This window comes from Cherax quadricarinatus, chromosome 2, assembly GCF_038502225.1.
Source record: "Cherax quadricarinatus isolate ZL_2023a chromosome 2, ASM3850222v1, whole genome shotgun sequence".
Lineage (NCBI taxonomy): Eukaryota > Metazoa > Arthropoda > Malacostraca > Decapoda > Parastacidae > Cherax > Cherax quadricarinatus.
Genome location: NC_091293.1, coordinates 43,724,075 through 43,750,080, shown reverse-complemented (window position 1 = coordinate 43,750,080; position 26,006 = coordinate 43,724,075).

The window sequence follows — 26,006 nt, the reverse complement described above, 5'->3', positions numbered from 1 at the left end:
GGACACAGGGACAAGGGGTCACAACTGGAAGCTGAAGACTCAGACGAGTCACAGGGACGTTAGGAAGTATTTCTTCAGTCATAGAGTCGTCAGCAAGTGGAATAGCCTAGCAAGTGAAGTAGTGGAGGCAGGAACCATACATAGTTTTAAGAAGAGGTATGACAAAGCTCAAGAAGCAGAGAGAGAGAGGATCCAGTAGCGATCAGTGAAGAGGCGGGGCCAGGAGCTGAGTCTCGACCCCTGCAACCACAATTAGGTGAGTACAATTAGGTGAGTACCTAATAAATTTATTAAGAAATGGGAATTAATATATTATGTAGAAATACCAAAGTTGGAATTCCCACGTAATGTAGCAAGTCAAGATGGCGATAATGTATTACACATATTTTGCAATGTTTCATAATTGGCATATGGAGCAGTCGCTTAATATTTAATGTAATTCTATTTCTCTTGTTACGTCTAAGTCAAAAGTGGCTCCCATTAAAGAACGAACATTGCCTAAATTAGAATTAACAGCCATTGACATAGGTGTCAAATTAGCTAATTATGTCAGAGATAAATATTAGTAACATTGTGATCAATTTTTGGAAAGTATGATTCTTAAATGAGATTAGTTAATTCTCAGGTATTTTCATGTCGTGAATCCAAATATCACCTTGAAAAATGCTTATTGGATATAAGTTTAAAGATACGAGACATGTAATAGTTGATTATTTTATTATAACTTGCAATATGTCAGTATGTTTTAAACTCTAATCCGTACCTACTCTCTGCCTTTTTACTTGACGCTTATAGTGGGCTGAAAAATCATTTCTTGCCAATGTCCAACAAGCATTCTTATGCCCCATTTGCCCTGATACCACTTTTCCATGGTTGAAATATCTTGGTGAAACCTTTCACCATTTTCATCACTAACTGCCCTACAGTTCGCTGGAAAAAAAGTCTAAATGTGAATCCAAAAAGTGGATTTTAAGTGACATGTTACATCCCATGCTCTTGTAAGCCTTCATGAGGTTTTCCACCAATTCTCCATAGTTGCCTTCCCTTCTGTTTCTAAAAAAATCCCTTGGCCACTAACCAGAATGCTTCCCAAGCAGCTTTCTTCTCCCCATGAAGGTCTGATTCAAAGTCACCATCTTCAAGAAGCTCTCGAGGACCATTGAAACTCCCTTTCTTATCGTAGCATTGCTCAGTCAGGGGAATTTTGATGTTAAATACCTGAATCCCTGACCCGATTTGTCCATAGCTTTCACAAAGCTTTATGTGTGGTGGTGGCAGCAAAAGTTTGTTTGGTTCAATGAGAGGTGGATGTTGAACATTTTTCATCCCAGGCTCTGACTGACGAGGTGGCCAGTCTCTCCTGATGTAGTGAAAACCTCTTGCACGGCTGTCTCATTCATATAGAAAGCAGCAGTACGAGGCATCTGAAAGAAGAAAACAAGTAGAACATAAACAGAAACTTTATTCATTATTTTATCATTATAATACAGAGCATGACAGCTAAGCAGAAGTATTTATATCATTCAGTAGGAAAATAAAATTAATATAATATGTCTCACATGCATATCAACAGCTTTCTCAGTGAATATTTATTATAAGTTTAAAAAGTGTTTGACTAAGAAAGTCACCGACCTTCCACCTCAAAATATAAACTTGCACATCACAACCACCTTCTATGACTGCTGGAACAACAATGAAGGTCAGTGAGACTGTGAGTGTGGTAAGAAACACACTGCCACAAGCCTGTTGGAACCTGTTGTGACACGTAGGTGCATATTGAAAAGTAGAGCTAACAAACAGTTTTAACCATGATATTCATTATCAGTGACCTAAAATTAGTTGGAAATTGCTACTCTGGTCTCGGAAGCATTTTCGTCGTTGACCGGTGTAATGAGGTGTCCATAATTACATTGGATTTATAATGGTAACAATAAAATTGTGTATGTACAAAACAGAGTCGCTGAAATTAATGAAATGTAAGAGATATATAAGAATTTAGGTCAACATTTATTAACATTTAATCATATACCTGGTGAGGAGAATCCAGATGATTTTTTGTCACGAGGCTTAACATATGATAAATTTGTGAATACTGTATCACGGTCATTTGACAACTTTGTTTTAAATGCCCATAAAAATGCAGTGTATGGAAGGGTACAAGATAATTTAAATTGTATTTGGGGAAACTTTCTGGATTCCACAAGGACGACAAAGTGTTAAAAGGTGTGTTAAATCTTGTAATATGTCGTCGTCGTGTGGATGCCAAAACCTGTATGTACCCAGGTCCTCCACAGCTACCAAGGGAACGTGTACATATGTTAAAGCCATTTGATGGCATGGGTGTGGACTGGAGTATACCAGGAGAAGGTTTCGGGGGTCAACACCCCAGTGACCCGGTCTGTGACCAGGCCTCATGGTGGCTTAGGGCCTGATCAACCAGGCTGTTACTGTTGGTCGCATGTAAATCTTCGTATGAACCACATCCCGGCTGATCAGGTACTGACTTGAGGTGCCTGTACAAAGTCTCCTTGAAGACAGGATATTGCAATGCCTGCCGAGTCTTTTGCTTTCATAAGGAGTGATTGTGTGAAAATTTGGTACTAATCCCTCTAGGATTTTCCAAGTGCATTATTATTATTATATTAAAGAATGAAGCGCTAAACCTACAAGGGTCATACAGCTTCCAAGTGTATATAATCATGTATCTCTCCTGCCTGCGTTCCAGGGAGTACAGGTCGAGGAACTTCAACCGTTCCCAGCAATTTAGGTGTTTAATCGCACTTATGTGTGCTGTAATATGTCATACATTTTCTAGGTCAGCAATTTCACCTACCTTGAAACACGCTGTTAGTGTGCAGCAATATTCCAGCCTAGATAAAATAAACGACTTGAAGCGCGTCATTATGGGGTTGGCTTCACTACCCCATGATGACCCTTTGAAGGGTCTTATCCATCCTGTCATTTTTCTAGCAGATGCGATTGATACAGTGTTGTGGCCTTTGAAAGCGAGATCCTCTGACATTATCACTCTCAGGTCCTTTACATTAGTTTTTCGCTCTATTGTGTGGTTGAAATTTGTTTTATACTCTGATATAGTTTTAATTTCTTCATATTTTCCATATTGGAGTAACTGAAATTTCTCATCATTGAATTTCATATTGTTTTCTGTGGCCCATTTAAAGGTTTGGTTGATGTCCGCCTGGAGTCTTGCAGAGTCTTCAGTGGAGGACACTCAAGCAAATTCGGGTGTCATCTTAAAAGGAAGATACGGTGCTGTGGCTTACATCCCTGTCTATGTCAGATATAAGGATGAGGAACAGGATAGGAGCGAGTTCTGTGCCATGAGGAACAGAGTTTTTCATAATAGCCACCTCAGACTTTGTTTACTATTACTCTTCGTGTTCTATTTGCTAGAAGATTATGGATCCCTCTATCAACTTTTCCTGTTATTCTTTTATCACTCATTTTGTCATAGTGCTCCAGTAGTTGGGACAGGCAGGAGCGACCTGCTCTAAATCCATGTTGCCCTGGGTTGTGTAACTGATGGGTATCTAAATGAGTGGCGACATGGGATGTTAGCGCTATCGGTCTGTAGTTCTTTGTTATTGCTTTACAGCTCCCTTTGTGGAGTGAGGCTGTCTGTTGTTTTTAGCAGCTTTGGGATGACCCCTGTGTCCATGCTCCCTCTCCATAGAATGTTAAACGCACAAGATAGGGGCTTCTTGCAGTTCTTGATGAACACGGAGTTCCACGATTCTGGGCCTGGGGTATGTCATTTATCGCCTTTTCGAAGTCATGTGGTGTTAGGATAATATCAGATAGGTTTAAATCTACCAAAATCTGAGTCTCGCTCATAAAAAAATCATTTAGGTCTTCGACTTAATCTGGTTAGGAGCTCGCTGACAACTGAGTCATATTGGGACTTGAGTAGCTCACTCATTTCCTTGCTGTCATCTGTGTAGAACCCATGTCGCCTAAATAGGGATCCAGTATTGGATGTTGTTCTCAACTTAGATATTGAATAAGAAAAGAAATATTTTGGGTTTCTTTCAATTTTATTTAAAGCTTTTAGTTCTTCTCGCGTTTCTTGTCTCCTGCAAGATTCCTTTAGCTTAAATTTAATGTTTGCTATTTCTCTTCATATTACAGATATATTGACCTTTTTAACCGCTGGTCCAGTTATTTGAACAAATAATTCAGATAGTGTTCCTTGAAAGGGTATGTATGTTTATTTACTTGCACCGCTACTAGGGCAGTTCATTTAGAAGTGGCTCAGGACTTGTCTGCAGAACAGTTTATACAACTGTTTCAGAAATTTGCAGCTAGGAGATCCTGTCCAAGATTAATAATTTCAGATAATGCCACAAATTTTATAGTGGGTGCACAATATTTGATGGAATTAAAAGAGAATAATAATGTACAATCTCTGTTAACCCAGCAAGGATGTGTTTGGAAATTCATTACCCCGAGAGATGCTTGGCAGGGTGGGTTTTATGAACAAATGATAGGTACAGTAAAGACGTGTCTACGTAAGGTGCTACGCAGGAAAAGAATGAATTTGGAGGAATTGCATACTGTATTAGTGGAGGAGGGAAACTGAATAAGTAATCGTCTCCTCACATACATTAGTGATACTCCTGATGTAGAGATATTAATCTCTTCTCATTTGATTTGTGAACGAAAATTGGAAGCTGCGCCTATCTACAGAGATAATCCAGAAGAAACTGATGAAGATTATAATGCAGAATTGTTAAGAAATAAATCTAAGGTGTTAAATAAGGTAATTAATCATTGGTATAATGTGTGGTGCAAAAGAATATCTTCTCGCTCTACGTGAACAGTTTTATGGTGCATCAAAAGCTGTGAATCGACATAACATTCAACCCGGCAATATTGTACTAACTGATACAGAGCAACATTGAACATTCTGGCCACTGGACAAGGTATTAACATTATACCCAGACTCACAAGGTGTTGTGAGGAATGTCCGTGTGTTGTGTCATGGTCAGAAAAGATTATGTACCATTAATATATTAATTCCCTCGGAATTAAGTGGCGTACAACAAATGGGAAATGGTGATCTAAGGGAAAGTGACACAAGTGTAATTGAAGATGGCACAGACCAAGTAATTCAAGAGGAAGAAATTGTAATAAGGCCTCCTAGAAGAATCGACCAACCCGAGCTTGAGTTGCTGTAGAGTAGAGTATATAAATATAAATAGATGGCATAATGTGTGTAAAATTGTGATGCTGATCGGACCTTCGAGAAATTTTGAGAGAGGAGGGGGAATCAGTGTTGCGGAGGAACACACAAGAGAGCCACTCACGGTATGGTAATGCAGTACTGGTTGTAAATTGTCTTGTGTAATCGCACGTCATCAAAGCTGAAAATGGATGTATCAGCTGGAATCAAGAATGAGAAATTTCTGTAACGTCCTCCACATTAAAATGTTTTCAGATATCGTGTGAAACAGATATAATACAGCTGTATGGTGGAAAATAAGAGGACGTCAAGTCTTCTGGGCAGCACATCAACTGCTAAGTACACTTTCTCTAATAATGCAGGGGTTGGCCAACTTTCTGTTAGCTATTATCGGGGAGGTGTTAGGATGTGCTCTATCAACAATAATTGTGGTAAGTTAATGTCTAAAATTTGGTATTTATAATTAGGGTGATAATATTGTCAAAGTGGTGAGAAATCTTTCCCAGTTTTTATATATACTAGTCTATAATTATAAAACTAGTGTTCTAATTAACCATTTCATGAAGTTAAGTCATAAAAAATATTGTACAGTCCAAAATCCTAAATTACCAGTGTTAATGGTTAAATTTGAATAAGCAATAATTATTATAGGTCAATCTTTGTGTGAGTGTGGTTTGGAATGAGTGGGCATCGAAGGAGGTGCAGTGCTGCGACCATTGTTCCTAAAGTTCCACCTGTCTCCGGGGTACAACTATCATCGGTAAGTAAGTAAGTAAGTTTATTCAGGTATACACAAATACAGTTACATAGAATTATCATACATAGCAGCATATGTGTAAGAATTCAGGATAATGCCTGTCAACCATATGACCATTGTTTCTCAGTGCGAAGTTTCAGTAAGACTGCCCAAAAAACAAATGAAATGAAAAATATTTAATAAAAATTACTAAAATTGACATTTGGCAGCAAAGTGCTATAAACTGGCACTGCAAAAATTTGTTTGAGACTTCCTACTGATTAAACAATGTTAATCCGTTTATATTATGGATATAAGTACTTAAATTTACCTTATATTCATTCCCCCCAAAATACTGTTGGTAAGTTTTTGACATTTAGGAAAATATCGGCCTTTTACCCCCCACACAAATGGGAAAATATTTGGTATTTTTTTTCCATAATCTTTTATAACAGCCTTTGTTTTATGTTTATTGTGAAAAACCCTTTCAATCCGTTCATTATTAATGGCAGACGATAAGGGTGATTTGGTAGAGTTAGCCATGACATACACATCATTTTCTGTAGTGTTAGTGATCAAGGGACAAAAGAGAGAACGTTAAATATACATCTCATGCCAATTATTAATAATTTGGCCACCTTTATTATGTTTCTATGTAATTTATCTTATGTGTGATATTATTTTGGAATAAATGTGATACGCAGATAAAATTTACTGGTAATAATATCGTAATTGTACAACATTTTTAGTGCCCTGTGCAACTGCCTCCAACTGTCACGGCGAACGATCTGTTACTGAATACTCATTCTGCTAGGTTAGGTTAGGTAAGGTTTGTCAGGAAACTGGACAAGTGTTTCCTGACGCGGGTCTTAGTCAGATGATGACCCGCCTTTGAAGCTTTGGTCATCTGACCGAGGCCTTCAGCTGGCTTACCAGTCCACCCATTTAAAAATAATGGTCATTTTATAACCAATTGATTATTACTCATTCTGCTGGCCCCTCCCTCTCTCATATAGCTCTTCCATCTTCGTAACGATGCCAGATAGTAAAGTTAATATATTGGAATGAAAAAGAAAAATAATGAGACTTACAACAAAATAAATAATAAACTATTTTTCTGTAAACTTAACTCATTTTTTTTTATTTTCTCGATTTTTTTTTACTCCGTGCATCACAAGTGTCCAGGGCTGGATTTATAAGGGGGTAAAGGGGACAATTGCCCCTTCCCTGCCAGATGACCCCCCAGACAAAGGACTTCCTTTATAACAAAATGTAATAATAAAAAAATCAGTTTAATTAATAAAAGGAATTAACAAATAAAGTGGGGGGGGAGGGGATCAGAAAATAGAAAGAAAGGGTGCCCCAAACCCCTCTTCCTCTGAATAGCTTGACTTAACTCTGGTTAGCATCAGTTTAGAGGTAAATGACCAGACCATAATGTCAGAGGTGACCAGGGTGTGCACACACACACACACGTGTGTGTGTACTCACCTATTTGTACTCACCTATTTGTGGTTGCAGGGGTCGAGTCTTAGCTCCTGGCCCCGCCTCTTCACCGGTTGCTGGGCCCTCTCTCTCCCCGCTCCATGAGCTTTATCAAACCTCGTCTTAAAACTGTGCATGGTTCCTGCCTTCTCTACGTCATTTTCTAGGCTATTCCACTGCCTTACAACTCTATGACTGAAGAAATACTTCCTAATATCTCTCTGACTCATTTTTGTCTTCAACTTCCAACTGTGGCCTCTTGTTTCTGTCCCCTCCCTGGAACATCCTGTCTTTGTCCACCTTGTCTATTCCACGCAGTATTTTATATGTCGTTATCATGTCTCCCCTGACCCTTCTGTCCTCCAGTGTCGTCAGGCCGATTTCCCTTAATCTTTCTTCATAGGACATTCCCCATAGCTCTGGAACTAACCTTGTCGCAAACCTTTGTACTTTCTCTAGTTTCTTGACGTGCTTTATCAAGTGCGGGTTCCAAACAGGTGCTGCATACTCCAGTATGGGCCTGACATACACGGTGTACAGTGTCTTGAACGATTCCTTACTAAGGTATCGGAATGCTGTTCTCAGGTTTGCCAGGCGCCCATATGCTGCAGCAGTTATCTGATTGATGTGTGCTTCCGGAGACATGCTCGGTGTTATACTCACTCCAAGATCTTTCTTCTTGAGTGAGGTTTGCAGTCTTTGGCCACCTAGCCTATACTCTGTCTGTGGTCTTCTGTGCCCTTCCCCTATCTTCATGACTTTGCATTTGGCAGGATTAAATTCGAGAAGCCATTTGCTGGACCAGGTGTCCAGTCTGTCCAGGTCTCTTTGAAGTCCTGCCTGGTCCTCATCAGATTTAATTCTCCTCATTAACTGCACATCATCTGCAAACAGGGACACTTCTGAGTCTAACCCTTCCATCATGTCGTTCACATATACCAAAAATAGCACTGATCCTAGGACCGACCCCTGTGGGACCCCGCTCGTCACAGGTGCCCACTGTGATACATCATTACGTACCATGACTCGTTGTTGCCTCCTGTTATGCAGGGTTCTGCATGACATCGTAATGTACATATAGTGGAGAAGTGTGCCGTAATAATATGAATATTATAGTTGTAAAGAATAATTTTATAATTTATAATGTGAATTTTGGGGGTACTGTAAAGTACTCTAACTGTAATTATAAAGAAATTCTGTTAATGATTTGTTTTCCAGGATGTTGGGGTATGCGGAGTAAGCGTGGTTTGGGGGAGTCACGTGACGTTAGCATGGTGTGTAGAGGCTGGCGTCGGAGATGCTGTGTATTTAAGATAAGTTTGTAGTTGTACACTCATTTTGTTTATCCAACTCAAGCCATAGGCTCTCATATGGCTTACCTGTATGTTCACCCAGGCTCTGACATGGTCAGGGTGCCGTGGGATGAGTGATGAAATCAGAAATTAGGTTTGTAGTGTAATGACGGCTTGACGCTGACGAAACCTAGTGTTATGGTGGCTGAACCTCCAGCCAGCTGTTGTGTGTACCCTCATTTGGGCGTTTAGGACGAAGATTTTTCTGTTATGTTATGGTGACCAAATAGATATATTTTCCTAATTGGGATTTTTTGCCTAACCATCTGTTACCCAACCCATTGAAGTAACACATACTGGTTTAGCGCTTTCTGTTTTGACTAGGATAGACCTGGGTGGACGGTTTGGGCTTGAGATGTGTGTAACTTTTACCTTTGCCCTTAGACCAGGTTCAAGCCCCCAGCTATCCCACATTTTTGCATAATACCTCCCTGTCAGGTATTCTCTGATCCATTGCAGTGCCCTTCCTGTTATATGCGCCTGATGCTCTAGCTTCTGCACTAATCTCTTGTGAGGAACTGTGTCAAAGGCCTTCTAGCAGTCCAAGAAGATGCAATCAACCCACCCCTCTCTGTCGTGTCTTACTTCTGTTATTTTATCATAAAACTCCAGAAGATTTGTGACACAGGATTTGCCTTCCATGAATCCGTGCTGGTTGGCATTTATACTCTTGTTCCGTTCCAGGTGCTCCTCCACTCTCCTCCTGATAATCTTCTCCATAACTTTGCATACTATACACGTCAATGACACAGGTCTAAAGTTTAGTGCCTCTTTTCTGTCTCCTTTTTTAAAAATGGGAACTACATTTGCCGTCTTCCATACCTCAGGTAGTTGCCCAGTTTCCAGGGACGTGTTGAAGATTGTGGTAAGTGGCACGCACAACATATCTGCTCCCTCTCTAAGGACCCACGGAGAGATGTTGTCCGGTCCCATTGCCTTTGAGGTATCGATGTCCCTTAGCAGTTTCTTCACCTCCTCCTCATCTGTATGTATGTCGTCCAACACTTGTTGGTGTATTCCTTGCTGGTGTCCCCGTCTGATCTGTCCCCCCATAGTCCTTCCTGTCTCTACTGTAAATACTTCCTTAAATCTCGTGTTGAGCTCCTCACATACCTCTTGATCGTTTCTTGTGAGTTCTCCACCTTCTTTCCTCAGCCTTATCACCTGGTCCTTGACTGTTGTCTTCCTCCTAATGTGGCTATACAGCAGTTTCGGGTCAGATTTGACTTTCGATGCTATGTCGTTTTCATACTGTCGCTGGGCCTCCCTCCTTATCTGTGCATACTCGTTTCTGGCTCTTCTACTAATCTCCTTGTTTTCCTGGGTCCTATGCCTCCTGTACCTTTTCCATTCTCTGTTGCACTTAGTTTTTGCCTCCCTACACCTTCGGGTAAACCAAGGACTCGTTTTGGTCTTCCTATTATTTCTGTTTCCCTTGGGAACAAACCTTTCCTCTGCCTCCTTGCACTTTGTTGCCACATATTCCATCATCTCGTTTACTGATTTTCATACCATTTCTCTGTCCCACTGAACCTCCTGCAGGAAGTTTCTCATACCTGTGTAGTCCCCCCTTTTATAGTTTGGCCTGTCCCCTTCTCCACTTGTAACTCTACTATATAATCAAAACTCAGAACCACGTGATCGCTAGCTCCAAGGGGCCTCTCGTAAGTGATGTCCTCAATGTCTGAACTGCTCAGGGTGAACACAAGATCCAGTCTTGCTGGCTCATCCTCCCCTCTCTCTCTGGTTGTGTTCCTGACATGTTGACATGTGTGTGTGTGTGTGTGTGTGTGTGTGTGTGTGTGTGTGTGTGTGTGTGTGTCTATGTGTGCGAGGTAGCTATTGTGTGTATGGCTTTGATCGGCTATGTCGACCTCAGAAGGACTATTTCTTGTTAGTGCCAGTGTAGAGGCCAATGATCAACGAGTCAGTTAGTGGCCTGGGGGTATATATGTGTATTTGTGTGTTTGTCGACCACTTTTAGTGCTAGGCAATGGTGTGGGGCAGTTGTGTTCATGTTTTAGATCTGTGTGTTGCTCACAAATGTTTGCGATATATCATCATTTTGCAGTTACATCTTACATATGCATACACATCCAGAAACACACACACACACACACATATATATATATATATATATATATATATATATATATATATATATATATATATATATATATATATATATATGCAAGGAATTCGCAAGAGCAGGCGAAATATACACAAACACTGATCTCTGGCTGAAGGAGACTCGAACCTACGAACCTTGGGACAAGGTACGCAGTGCTTTACCAATCTACCCACACTGGACAATACCTTGGCGTGTAGCTAGTGCTACACGTTTGATCCAAGGCAGCCAGCTTTCAGGGAGAAGGCTTACAGCTTTTCATCTCATCCCCTGCATGCATCAGCCTTCCTAGAGATTTTAACAATGCGTACCTTGTCCCAAGGTTCGTAGGTTCGAGTCTCCTTCAGCCAGAGATCAGTGTTTGTGTATATTTCGCCTGCTCTTGCGAATTCCTTGCATTGTTAAAATCTCTAGGAAGGCTGATGCATGCAGGGGATGAGATGAAAAGCTGTAAGCCTTCTCCCTGAAAGCTGGCTGCCTTGGATGAAACGTGTAGCGCTAGCTACACGCCAAAGTATTGTCCAGTGTGGGTAGATTGGTAAAGCACTGCGTACCTTGTCCCAAGGTTCGTAGGTTCGAGTCTCCTTCAGCCAGAGATCAGTGTTTGTGTATATTTCGCCTGCTCTTGCGAATTCCTTGCATTGTTAAAATCTCTAGGAAGGCTGATGCATGCAGGGGAAGAGATGAAAAGCTGTTTGTTAGCCTTCTCCCTGAAAGCTGGCTGCCTTGGATCAAACATGTAGCGCTAGCTACACGCCAAGGTATTGTCCAGTGTGGGTAGATTGGTAAAGCACTGCGTACCTTGTCCCAAGGTTCGTAGGTTCGAGTCTCCTTCAACCAGAGATCAGTGTTTATATATATATATATATATATATATATATATATATATATATATATATATATATATATATATATATATACTCACCTATTTGAGGTTGCAGGGGTCGATTCATAGCTCCTGGCCCCGCCATTTCACTGATTGCTACTAGGTCCTCTCTCTCCCTGCTCCAAGCTTTATCAAACCTTGTCTTAAACCTATTAATGGTTCCCGCCTCCACTACATCACTTTCTAGGCTATTCCACTACCTGACTACTCTATGACTGAAGAAATACTTCCTAACATCCCTTTGATTCATCTGAGTCTTCAGCTTCCAATTGTGACCCCTTGTCTCTGTGTCCCATCTCTGGAATATCCCATCTTTGTCCACCTTATCTATTCCCCACAGTATTTTATATGTCGTTATCATGTCTCCCCTGACCCTCCTGTCTTCCAGTGTCGTCAGGCCGATTTCCCTTAACTTTTCTTAGTAGGACAATCCCCTTAGCTCTGGGATTAGTCTTGTTGTAAACCTTTGCACCTTCTCTAATTTTTTGACATGCTTGACCAGGTTTGGATTCCAAACTGGTGCTGCATACTCATTAACTTCACATCATCTGTAAACAAGGAAACTTCTGAGTCTATCCCTTCCGTTATGTCATTCACATATACCAAAACCAGCACAGGTCCTAGGACTGACCCCTGTGGAACCCCGCTTGTCACAGGCGCCCACTCTGACACCTCGTCATGTACCATGACTCGTTGTTGCCTCCCTGTCAGTTATTCTCTGATCCATTGCAGTGCCTTCCTTGTTATGTGTGCCTGATCCTCTAGCTTTTGCAGTAACCTCTTGTGAGGAACTGTGTCGAAGGCCTTCTTGCAGTCCAAGAAAATGCAATCTATCCACCCCTCTCTTTCTTGTCTTACTTCTGTCACCTTGTCATAAAACTCCAGTAGGTTTGTGACACAGGATATTCCTTCCCTGAAACCGTGCTGGTTGTCGATTATACACTTGTTTCTTTCCAGGTGCTCCACCACTCTCCCCCTGATGATCTTCTCCATGACTCTGCATACTATACACGTTAGTGACACAGGTCTGTAGTTTAATGCCTCATGTCTGTCTCCTTTTTTAAAAATTGGGAACTACATTTGCCAACTTCCATACCTCAGGGAGTTGTCCAGTATCAATGGATATGTTGAAGATCTTTGTTAATGGCACACACAGTATCTCTGTTTCCTCTCTAAGGACCCATGGAGAGATGTCTGGTCCCACCGCCTTTGAGGTGTCAAGTTCATATAGCAGCTTCTTCACCTCCTCCATGGCTATGTGTACCTCATCCAGCACTTGTTGGTGTACCTCCCTGTTATGATTTCCTGGAGTCCTACCGGTTTCCACTGTAAATACTTCTTTAAATCTCGTGTTGAACTCCTCACATACCTCTCGGTCCTTTCTTGTGAACTCCCCATCACCCTTCCTCAGTCTGATTACCTGGTCCTTGACTGTTGTTTTCCTCCTGATGTGGCTATACAACAGCTTCCGGTCAGACTTGACTTTCGATGCTATGTCATTTTCATATTGTCGCTGAGTCTCTCTTCTTATCTGTGCATATTCGTTTCTGGCTCTTCGGTTAATCTCTTTATTTTCCTGAGTTCTTTGTCTTCTGCACCTTTTTCATTCTCTAGTACACCTAGTTTTTGCCTCCCTACACCTTTGTTGTCACATAGTCCATCATTTCTTGTATTGGTTTTCCTGTCAGTTCTCTCTCCCACTGAATGTCTTGTAGGAAGTTCCTCATGACTGAGTAGTTCCCTTTGAAGCTCAACTATGTAGTCAAAGCACAAAACCACATGATCACTAGCTCCTAGAGGCCTTTCATACATGATATCCTCGATGTCTGAACTACTCACGGTGAATACAAGGTCCAGTCTTGCTGGATCATCCTCACCTCTCTCATTGGTAGTGTCTCTAACATGTTGATGCATGAGGCTTTCCAGCACCACATCCATCATCTTGGCTCTCTATGTTTTGGGACCCCCATGGGGCTCCATGTTTTCCCAGACAATCTCCTTGTGATTGAAATCACCCATAGCTAGTAACTTTGCTCTCCCCATGTGAGGTCTTGTGGCCACCCTGGCTAGTGTGTCGACTATTGCTCTGTTGCTCTCATCGAACTCTTCTCTTGGCCTCCTGCAGTTCTGTGGCAGGTTGTACATTACAGCAATTATCACCTTATGGCCCTCAGACTAGATTGTTCCTACTAAGTAGTCCCTTTTGCCCATGCCATCCATTCCTTCCATTTTCTCAAAATCTCACTGGTTTTTAATGAGCAGTGCTCATTAATGAGCAGTGCCCTCCCTCTGTCTTTCCTGAGGATTTGATTTCTGGGTGAAAAGATTGCATCTGTTATCATTCTGGTGAGTTTTGTTTCTGTGAGTGCTATTATGTCTGGGGATGTCTCCTTGATTCTTTCATGCCACTCCTCACACTAATTTGTTATTCCATCTGCATTTGTATACCACACCTTCAACTTTTTTTCTAAGACTGTGGTCTAGGGGATACATTGGAGTTGGGGAAGTGGGAGACCTGATAAGGAACTATGGGTGGTTGCTGTGGGGGTGGAGTTTGTAATGAGGTGGGTGGGGGCATTGGATATGGCATGGGTGTTTTGGGTTAAAATGTTTGGTTTCACTGGGTTTGTCCTGGTTGAGGGGCTTCTGCAGGTAGTTGTGAAGGAGGCTGTACTTGATCTTCTTCCTGAGTCTGGGATCTCCTGCCCATCTCCATCTCCATCTCCATCTTCTCCTCTCTTTCCTCCTTTCACCTTTGTACCATCTCTCTGAGTTTCTGCATTTCTTGTTGTGTTCTGTCGTGGTCGAGATACACCTTCTGGTATGCTGGCACATCCCTTAGTCTTGCTTTCTCTGCAGGATCCTGTTCCGAGTCGATTCTGCCTTGAAAGTCACTTTCATTGGTCAGGTTCTTCTTCTTGCAAACCCCCCTATTCTCTGAAAATTTTCCAGCTGGGTCATGTCATCTTCTCCTATTGCTTTTATGATGTTTTGGATTGCATTTTTCCCCCCTTGTTTTCTTGCTTCATAAGTTTCCCCTTCAACTTCCTGGAGCCCATACACATAGACTGACCTCTCCCTTTCATTCTCTCACTGCATATCCCTATGTATCCACTGATTGAATTTAATTTCCTCCATTGCAGCTTTCCTTTCTTCAGCTTCACTATCTATTGTACTTGGGCTCAGTGGCCTGTCATTTTCCCTTCTCAGCTTTCCCTGGACTCTACTGTAGTCTGTTAGGGCTTCCACATATAGCTTAGCTCTTTCATTTACTACAGTTCCCTATGACAGGGCTTCTACATGCAGTTTTGCTCCTTCATTCCCTACAGTCCCCTTGTCTGTGACTGAGGTAGCAGTCTCTGATGTCATTCCCAAATTGTTCTTTGGATCTTTAGGCTGTTTCAGATTTTTCAGTTCCTCTTCTAGTCACTGTATCCTAGCCTCTGCTGCTATGACTTGCATCTCCCACTTCTTGCTTTCCGTATCTATCCTCTCTTCCATTCCAATGCTAAGTTCTTCTAGTTTCTTTCCCCATTCATGTTCCCATTCCGTGAGCACCGCTGCCCAATCTTCCCTTGCAGATTCATCCTCCTGTCCCTTGGTTTTCCTTACTGCTCTCTGGCAACTTATTTCTTTTTTTGTTTTGGTTACCTCAGAATGGAAAACTTGCGTAATTCTGTATGTTAGGTTTGTGGTGTGTTTGTCCGAGTGTGGGGGGAGGGGAGGTAGAGGAGGAACTGTAGAGAGTGGCTATATGGGAGAGGGGTGGGGAGGGGGATTGAGGGGGGGAATATGGGGAGTGAGGAGGATGGAGAAGCAAGGGGAAAGAATGGGAGAGGAAGAGGGAGAGGTGGAGAGGAGGAGGGTGAAAGAGAGAGGGGGGGATCAGTTGATGGAGGGACAGATTGGTGGGGGAGGGGGCAGGGGGGAGTGTATGTGTAAGTCTGTACTCACCTATTTGTACTCACCTATTTGTGGTTGCAGGGGTCGAGTCACAGCTCCTGGCCCCACCTCTTCGCTGATTGCTACTAGGTCCTATCTCTCCCTGCCCCATGAGCTCTATCATACCTCGCCTTAAAACTATGTATGGTTCCCGCCTCCACTACGTCACTTTCTAGGCTATTCCACGGCCTGACTACTCTATGACTGAAGTAATACTTCCTAACATCCCTTTGATTCATCTGAGTCTTCAACTTCCAATTGTGACTTCTTGTGTCTGTGTCCCTTCTCTGGAACATCCCGTCTTTGCCCACCTTGTCTATTCTGCGCAGTATTTTATATGTCGTTATCATGTCTCCCCTGACCCTCCTGTCCTCCAGTGTCGTCAGGCCGATTTTCCTCAACCTTTCTTCGTAGGACAATCCCCGTAGCTCTGGGACTAGTCTTGTTGCAAACCTTTGCACTTTCTCTAATTTCTTGACGTGCTTGACTAGGTGTGGATTCCAAACTGGTGCTGCATACTCCAGTATGGGCCTGACGTAAATGGTATACAGAGTCTTAAACGAATCCTCACTGAGGTATCGGAACGCTATCCGTAGGTTTGCCAGGCGCCCGTATGCTGCAGCAGTTATCTGATTGATGTGCGCCTCAGGAGATATGCTCGGTGTTATGCTCACCCCCAGATCTTTTTCCTTGAGTGAGGTTTGCAGTCTTTGGCCATCTAAACTATATTGTGTCTGCGGTCTTCTTTGCCCTTCCCCAATCTTCATGACTTTGCATTTGGCAGGGTTAAATTCAAGGAGCCAGTTGCTGGACCAGGCTTGTAGCCTGTCCAGGTCTCTTTGTAGTCCTGCCTGATCCTCATCCGATTTGATTCTTCTCATTAACTTCGCATCATCTGCAAACAAGGACACTTCTGAGTCTATCCCTTCCGTTATGTCGTTCACATATACCAAGAACAGCACAGGTCCTAGGACTGACCCCTGTGGAACCCCGCTTGTCACAGGCGCCCACTCTGACACCTCGTCGCGTACCATGACTCGTTGTTGCCTCCCTGTCAGGTATTCTCTGATCCATTGCAGTGCCTTTCCTGTTATGTGTGCCTGATCCTCTAGCTTTTGCAGTAACCTCTTGTGAGGAACTGTGTCGAAGGCCTTCTTGCAGTCCAAAAATATGCAGTCGATCCACCCCTCTCTCTCTTGTCTTACTTCTGTCACCTTGTCATAAAACCCTAGCAGGCTTGTGACACAGGATTTTCCTTCCCTGAAACCGTGCTGGTTGTCAATTATACACTTGTTTCTTTCCAGGTGCCCCACCACTCTCCTCCTGATGATCTTCTCCATGACCTTGCATACTATACACGTTAGTGATACAGGTCTGTAGTTTAGTGCCTCATGTCTGTCTCCCTTTTTTAAAATTGGGACTACATTTGCCATTTTCCATACCTCAGGGAGTTGCCCAGTTTCAAATGATGTGTTGAAGATCTTTGTTAATGGCTCACACAATATCTCTGCTCCCTCTTTAAGGACCCATGGAGAGATGTTGTCTGGTCCCACCGCCTTTGAGGTGTCAAGTTGGCATAGCAGCTTCTTCACCTCCTCCTTGGTTATATGTACCTCATCCAGCACTTGCTGGTGTGCCCCCCTGTTCTGATTTCCTGGAGTCCTACTGCTTTCCACTGTAAATACCTCTTTAAATCTTGTGTTGAGCTCCTGACATACCTCTTGGTCGTTTCTTGTGAATTCCCCATCACCCTTCCTCAGTCTGATTACCTGGTCCTTGACTGTTGTTTTCCTCCTGATGTGGCTGTACAACAGCTTCGGGTCAGTCTTTACTTGTGATGCTATGTCATTTTCATATTGTCTCTGAGCCTCCCTTCTTATCTGTGCATATTCGTTTCTGGCTCTTCGGCTGATTTCTTTATTTTCCTGAGTTCTCTGTCTTCTGTACCTTTTCCATTCTCTAGTACACCTAGTTTTTGCCTCCCTACACCTTTGGGTGAACCAAGGACTCGTTCTGTTCTTCCCATTATTTCTGTTTCCCTTGGGAACAAACCTCTACTCTGCCTCCTTGCATTTTGTTGCTACATAGTCCATCATTTCTTGTACTGGTTTTCCTGTCAGTTCCCTCTCCCACTGAATGTCTTGTGTGTGTGTGTGTGTGTGTGTGTGTGTGTGTGTGTGTGTGTGTGTGTGTGTGTGTGTGTGTGTGTGTGTGTGTGAGTGTGTGCAACTATGTGTAGGTTTATTAAGTGTCTGAAAAGTAGGTGGAATTGTGCGTTGGAGTGTTATGTGGAGTCTCAGTGGTCCCTTACCTGACCAAACCCTCTTGTGACCTGACCCCCACCCTCTTGTGACTTGACCCGCACCTACCTACAATACTGCCCTCTGTGCTTTCACTCCCACCTAGGCTTATAGAAACCTGTCTCGCCTTGTTCCATAAATTACCAATTGCTATTCCTTACTGAGTACTTGATTGCCTATTCTTCATCGTACTAGGAGAGTTGGACCGTTCACAATCAGCTTGGAGGTTAATTGGAACCCAAAACCCACACTCAAACAACCACGCATAGGTGAATACAGTACTTGCAATGCAGCTGTAGCAGCCTGTAGATTGTCCAGCTCGATGTGACGTCCTGGTGTAGATCTACCTCCGTTTTTTCTCGTTATATAATGTACCCTATTCACTGTATTTCTTTCACTGGTCACACATTTGTGTGTGTGTGTGTGTGTGTGTGTACTCACCTAATTGTACTCACCTAATTGTGGTTGCAGGGGTCGAGACTCAGCTCCTGGCCCCGCCTCTTCACTGATCGCTACTGTATCCTCTCTCTCTCTGCTTCCTGAGCTTTGTCATACCTCTTCTTAAAACTATGTATGGTTCCTGCCTCCACTACTTCACTTGCTAGGCTATTCCACTTGCTGACAACTCTATGACTGAAGAAATACTTCCTAACGTCCCTGTGACTCGTCTGAGTCTTCAGCTTCCAGTTGTGACCCCTTGTCCCTGTGTCCCCTCTCTGGAACATCCTATCTCTGTCCACCTTGTCTATTCCCCGCAGTATCTTGTATGTCGTTATCATGTCTCCCCTGACCCTTCTGTCCTCCAGTGTGTGTGTGTGTGTGTGTGTGTGTGTGTGTGTGTGTGTGTGTGTGTGTGTGTGTGTGTGTGTGTGTGTGTGTGTACTCACCTAGTTGTACTCGCCTAGTTGAGGTTGCAGGGGTCGAATCCCAGCTCCTGTCGCTACTAGGTCACTCTCCCTGAACCGTGAGCTTTATCATACCTCTGCTATGTATGGATCCTGCCTCCACTACATCGCTTCCCAAACTATTCCACTTACTGACTACTCTGTGGCTGAAGAAATACTTCCTAACATCCCTGTGATTCATCTGTGTCTTCAGCTTCCAACTGAGTCCCCTTGTTGCTGTGTCCAATCTCTGGAACATTCTGTCTTTGTCCACCTTGTAGATTCCTCCCAGTATTTTGTATGTCGTTATCATGTCCCCTCTATCTATCCTGTCCTCCAGTGTCGTGAGTGTACTCACCTAGTTGAGGTTGCGGGGGTCGAGTCCGAGCTCCTGGCCCCGCCTCTTCACTGATCGCTACTAGGTCACTCTCCCTGAGCCGTGAGCTTTATCATACCTCTGCTTAAAGCTATGTATGGATCCTGCCTCCACTACATCGCTTCCCAAACTATTCCACTTACTGACTACTCTGTGGCTGAAGAAATACTTCCTAACATCCCTGTGATTCATCTGTGTCTTCAGCTTCCAACTGTGTCCCCTTGTTACTGTGTCCAATCTCTGGAACATCCTGTCTTTGTCCACCTTGTCAATTCCTCTCAGTATTTTGTATGTCGTTATCATGTCCCCCCTATCTCTCCTGTCCTCCAGTGTCGTCAGGTTGATTTCCCTTAACCTCTCCTCGTAGGACATACCTCTTAGCTCTGGGACTAGTCTTGTTGCAAACCTTTGCACTTTCTCTAGTTTCTTTACGTGCTTGGCTAGGTGTGGGTTCCAAACTGGTGCCGCATACTCCAATATGGGCCTAACGTATACGGTGTACAGGGTCCTGAACGATTCCTTATTAAGATGTCGGAATGCTGTTCTGAGGTTTGCTAGGCGCCCATATGCTGCAGCAGTTATTTGGTTGATGTGCGCTTCAGGAGATGTGCCTGGTGTTATACTCACCCCAAGATCTTTTTCCTTGAGTGAGGTTTGTAGTCTCTGACCCCCTAGACTGTACTCCGTCTGCGGCCTTCTTTGCCCTTCCCCAATCTTCATGACTTTGCACTTGGTGGGATTGAACTCCAGGAGCCAATTGCTGGACCAGGTCTGCAGCCTGTCCAGATCCCTTTGTAGTTCTGCCTGGTCTTCGATCGAGTGTATTCTTCTCATCAACTTCACGTCATCTGCAAACAGGGACACCTCAGAGTCTATTCCTTCCGTCATGTCGTTCACAAATACCAGAAACAGCACTGGTCCTAGGACTGACCCCTGCGGGACCCCGCTGGTCACAGGTGCCCACTCTGACACCTCGCCACGTACCATGACTCGCTGCTGTCTTCCTGACAAGTATTCCCTGATCCATTGTAGTGCCTTCCCTGTTATCCCTGCTTGGTCCTCCAGTTTTTGCACCAATCTCTTGTGTGGAACTGTGTCAAACGCCTTCTTGCAGTCCAAGAAAATGCAATCCACCCACCCCTCTCTCTCTTGTCTTACTGCTGTCACCATGTCATAGAACTCCAGTAGGTTTGTGACACAGGATTTCCCGTCCCTGAAACCATGCTGGCTGCTGTTGATGAGATCATTCCTTTCTAGGTGTTCCACCACTCTTCTCCTGATAATCTTCTCCATGATTTTGCATACTATACATGTCAGTGACACTGGTCTGTAGTTTAATGCTTCATGTCTGTCTCCTTTTTTAAAGATTGGGACTACATTTGCTGTCTCCCATGCCTCAGGCAATCTCCCTGTTTCGATAGATGTATTGAATATTGTTGTTAGGGGTACACATAGCGCCTCTGCTCCCTCTCTCAATACCCATGGGGAGATGTTATCTGGCCCCATTGCCTTTGAGGTATCTAGCTCACTCAGAAGCCTCTTCACTTCTTCCTCGGTTGTGTGCACTGTGTCCAGCACTTGGTGGTGTGCCCCACCTCTCCGTCTTTCTGGAGTCCCTTCTGTCTCCTCTGTGAACACTTCTGTGAATCTCTTGTTGAGTTCTTCACATACTTCACGGTCATTTCCTGTTGTCTCTCCTCCTTCCTTCCTTAGCCTGATTACCTGGTCCTTGACTGTTGTTTTCCTCCTGATGTGGCTGTACAACAGTTTCGGGTCAGATTTGGCTTTCGCTGCTATGTCATTTTCATATTGTCTTTGGGCCTCCCTTCTTATCTGTGCATATTCGTTTCTGGCTCTACGACTGTTCTCCTTATTCTCCTGGGTCCTTTGCCTTCTATATTTCTTCCATTCCCTAGCACACTTGGTTTTTGCCTCCCTGCACCTTTGGGTAAATCATGGGCTCATCCTGGCTTTTTCATTATTCCTGTTACCCTTGGGTACAAACCTCTCCTCAGCCTCCTTGCATTTTGTTGCTACATATTCCATCATCTCATTAACTGGCTTCCCTGCCAGTTCTCTGTCCCACTGAACCCCGTTCAGGTAGTTCCTCATTCCTGTGTAGTCCCCTTTCTTGTAGTTTGGCTTCATTCGTCCTGGCCTTCCTGCTTCTCCCTCCACTTGTAGCTCTACTGTGTATTCGAAGCTTAAAACCACATGGTCACTGGCCCCAAGGGGTCTTTCATATGTGATGTATTCGATATCTGCACTACTCAAGGTGAATACTAAGTCCAGCCTTGCTGGTTCATCGTGTGTGTGTGTGTGTGTGTGTGTGTGTGTGTGTGTGTGTGTGTGTGTGTGTGTGTGTGCGTGTGTGTGTGTGTGTGTGTGTGTGTGTGTGTGTGTGTGTGTGTGTGTGTGCGTGTGTGTGTACTCACCTAATTGTACTCACCTAATTGTGGTTGCAGGGGTCGAGACTCAGCTCCTGGCCCCGCCTCTTCACTGATCGCTACTGGATCCTCTCTCTCTCTGCTTCCTGAGCTTTGTCATACCTCTTCTTAAAACTATGTATGGTTCCTGCCTCCACTACTTCACTTGCTAGGCTATTCCACTTGCTGACAACTCTATGACTGAAGAAATACTTCCTAACGTCCCTGTGACTCGTCTGAGTCTTCAGCTTCCAGTTGTGACCCCTTGACCCTGTGTCCCCTCTCTGGAACATCCTATCTCTGTCCACCTTGTCTATTCCCCGCAGTATCTTGTATGTCGTTATCATGTCTCCCCTGACCCTTCTGTCCTCCAGTGTCGTCAGTCCGATTTCCCTTAACCTTTCCTCGTACGACATTCCCTTGAGCTCTGGGACTAGCCTTGTTGCAAACCTTTGTACTTTCTCTAACTTCTTGACGTGCTTGACCAGGTGTGGGTTCCAGACTGGTGCTGCATACTCCAGTATGGGTCTAACATACACAGTGTACAGTGTCTTGAACGATTCCTTATTAAGGTATCGGAACGCTATTCTCAGGTTTGCCAGGCGCCCGTATGCTGCAGCGGTTATTTGGTTGATGTGTGCCTCCGGTGATGTGCTCGGTGTTATGGTCACCCCAAGGTCTTTCTCCCTGAGTGAGGTCTGTAGTCTTTGTCCACCTAGCCTATATTCTGTCTGCGGTCTTCTTTGCCCCTCCCCAATCTTCATGACTTTGCATTTGGCTGGATTGAATTCGAGAAGCCAGTTACTGGACCACATGTCCAGCCTCTCCAGGTCTCTTTGCAGTCCTGCCTCATCCTCGTCCGATTTAATTCTTCTCATCAACTTCACGTCATCTGCGAACAGGGACACTTCAGAGTCTATTCCTTCCATCATGTCGTTCACATATATCAAAAATAGCACTGGTCCTAGAACTGACCCCTGTGGGACCCCGCTCGTAACAGGCGCCCACTGTGATACCTCTTCACGTACCATGACTCGTTGCTGCCTCCCTGTCAGGTATTCCCTTATCCATTGCAGTGCCCTTCCTTTTACGTGTGCCTGATCCTCCAGCTTCTGCACTAATCTCTTGTGGGGAACTGTGTCAAAGGCCTTCCTGCAGTCTAGGAAAACGCAATCTACCCAACCCTCTCTCTCGTGTCTTACTTCTGTTACCTTGTCATAAAACTCCAGGAGGTTTGTGATACAAGATTTGCCTTCCATGAACCCATGCTGGTTTTCATTTATAATCTTGTTCCTTTCCAGGTGTTCGACCACTCTCCTCCTGATAATCTTCTCCATGACTTTGCACACAATACATGTCAGAGACACAGGTCTGTAGTTTAGTGCCTCGTTTCTGTTTCCTTTCTTAAATATGGGGACTACATTAGCTGTCTTCCATTTCTCAGGTAGTTGCCCAGTTTCAAGGGATGTGTTGAAGATTGTGGTTAGAGGCACACACAGCATCTCTGCTCCTTCTCTAAGGACCCATGGGGAGATGTTGTCCGGTCCCATCGCCTTTGAGGTGTCAAGGTCACTTAAGAGCTTCTTCACCTCCTCCTCAGTTGTTCGTATGTCATCCAACACTTGTTGGTATATTCCCTCTTGATGTTCCCTTCTGTGCTGTCTTCCCACAGCCCTTCCTGTCTCTACTGTAAAAACTTCCTTAAATCTCCTGTTCAGCTCCTCACATACCTCCTGATCATTTCTTGTGAGTTCTCCACCTTCTGTCCTTAATCTGATCACCTGGTCTTTGACTGTTGTCTTCCTCCTGATGTGGCTATACAACAGTTTCGGGTCTGTCTTGATTCTCGATGCTATGTCATTTTCATACTGTCGCTGGGCCTCCCTCCTTACCTGTGCGTACTCGTTCCTGGCTCTGCGACTGATCTCCCTATTTTCGTGTGTTCTCTGCCTTCTGTACTTTTTCCATTCTCTATTGCACTTTGTTTTTGCCTCCTTACACCGTCGGGTAAACCAGGGGCTTGTTCTGGTCTTCCCGTTGTTACTGTTGCCCTTGGGAATGAACCTTTCCACTGCCTCCTTGCATTTTGTTGCTACATATTCCATCATTTCATTTACTGGCTTTCCTGCCAGTTCTCTGTCCCACTGGACCTCCCGCAGGAAGTTCTTCAACCCTATGTAGTCCCCTCTTTTATAGTCAGGCTTTTCCCATTCTGTGTGTGCGTGTGTGTGTGTGTGTGTGTGTGTGTGTGTGTGTGTGTGTGTGTGTGTGTGTGTGTGTGTGTGTGTGTGTGTGTGTGTGTGTGTGTGTGTGTGTGTGTGTGTGTGTGTGTGGTGTGTCATTAACTATGTAGTCATTAAATGTCAAAAAATCTGAATATTTGTTTTTTTCAGAAAACCCAGTATGCCATGGAAAATTAAGTTGTCAGGAGTTCAGAAAATAAAGATTTTCCAAGAATCAAGTGAAAGAAATTTTACGGTTTTGCAAAGGCAAAACTCCTTACAGAATTCTTCACTGCTTCCGTTGTGGAAAACATCTAAGCTACTAATGAAGAACCAGTACCACTACCAGATGATGTTTCTTATGAGGACACACCCGCATTCCCAAGTACATCTGCAGAAAATAAAAAGAACATACCAAATGAAGATAGTAAAGGTGATGAATCACCGCAACCACATTCAACAGATACTTCTAGTCCGGGAGCTAAGGGGTATATCTTACGAGAAGAGGTTAAGGGAAATTGACCTTACGACACTGGAGGACAGGAGGGGCAGGGAGGACATGATAACAATATATAAAATTCTTAGAGGAATTGACAAGGTGGACAGAGATAAGATGTTCCAGAGATGGGACACTGTGAATAGGGGTCACAATTGGAAGATGAAGACTTAGATGAGTCACAGAGATGTTAGGAAGTATTTCTTCAGTCACAGAGTAGTCAGGAAGTGGAATACTTTGGGAAGCGATGTAGTGGAGGCAGGATCCATACATAGCTTTAAGCAGAGGTATCATAATGCTCACGGTTCAGGGAGAGTGACCTAGTAGCGACCAGTGAAGAGGCGGGGCCCCTGCAACCTCAACTAGGTGAGTACAACTAGGTGAGGTGAGTACACACACACACACACACACACACACACACACACACACACAGTATAGGCTAGGTGGACAAAGACTACAGACCTCACTCAGGGAGAAAGACCTTGGGGTGACCATAACACCGAGCTCATCACCGGAGGCACACATCAACCAAATAACTACCGCAGCATACGGGCGCCTGGCAAACCTGAGAATAGCATTCCGATACCTTAATAAGGAATCGTTCAAGACACTGTTCACTGTGTATGTCAGGCCCATACTGGAGTATGCAGCACCAGTCTGGAACCCACACCTGATCAAGCACGTCAAGAAGTTAGAGAAAGTACAAAGGTTTGCAACAAGGCTAGTCCCAGAGCTCAGGGGAATGTCGTACGAGAAAAGATTGAGGGAAATTGGACTGACGACACTGGAGGACAGAAGGGTCAGGGGAGACATAATAACGACATACATGATACTTCGGGGAATAGACAAGGTGGACAGAGATAGGATGTTCCAGAGAGAGGACACAGAAACAAGGGGTCACAACTGGAAGCTGAAGACTCAGACGAGTCACAGGGACGTTAGGAAGTATTTCTTCAGTCATAGAGTCGTCAGGAAGTGGAATAGCCTAGCTAGTGAAGTAGTGGAGGCAGGAACCATACATAGTTTTAAGAAGAGGTATGACAAAGCTCAGGAAGCAGAGAGGGAGAGGAACTAGTAGCGATCAGTGAAGAGGCGGGGCCAGGAGCTGAGTCTCGACCCCTGCAACCACAATTAGGTGAGTACAATTAGGTGAGTACACACACACACACACACATACACACACACACACACACACTCACAGATTAGAGAAAGTGCAAAGGTTTGCAACAAGACTAGTCCCAGAGCTACGGGGATTGTCCTACGAAGAAAGGTTGAGGGAAATCGGCCTGACGACACTAGAGGACATTAGGGTCAGGGCAGACATGATAACGACATATAAAATACTGCGCGGAATAGACAAGGTGGACAAAGACCGGATGTTCCAGAGAAGGGACACAGACACAAGAGGTCACAATTGGAAGTTGAAGACTCAGATGAATCAAAAGGATGTTAGGAAGTATTTCTTCAGTCATAGAGTAGTCAGGCCGTGGAATAGCCTAGAAAGTGACGTAGTGGAGGCGGGAACCATACATAGTTTTAAGGCGAGGTATGATAAAGTTCATGGGGCAGG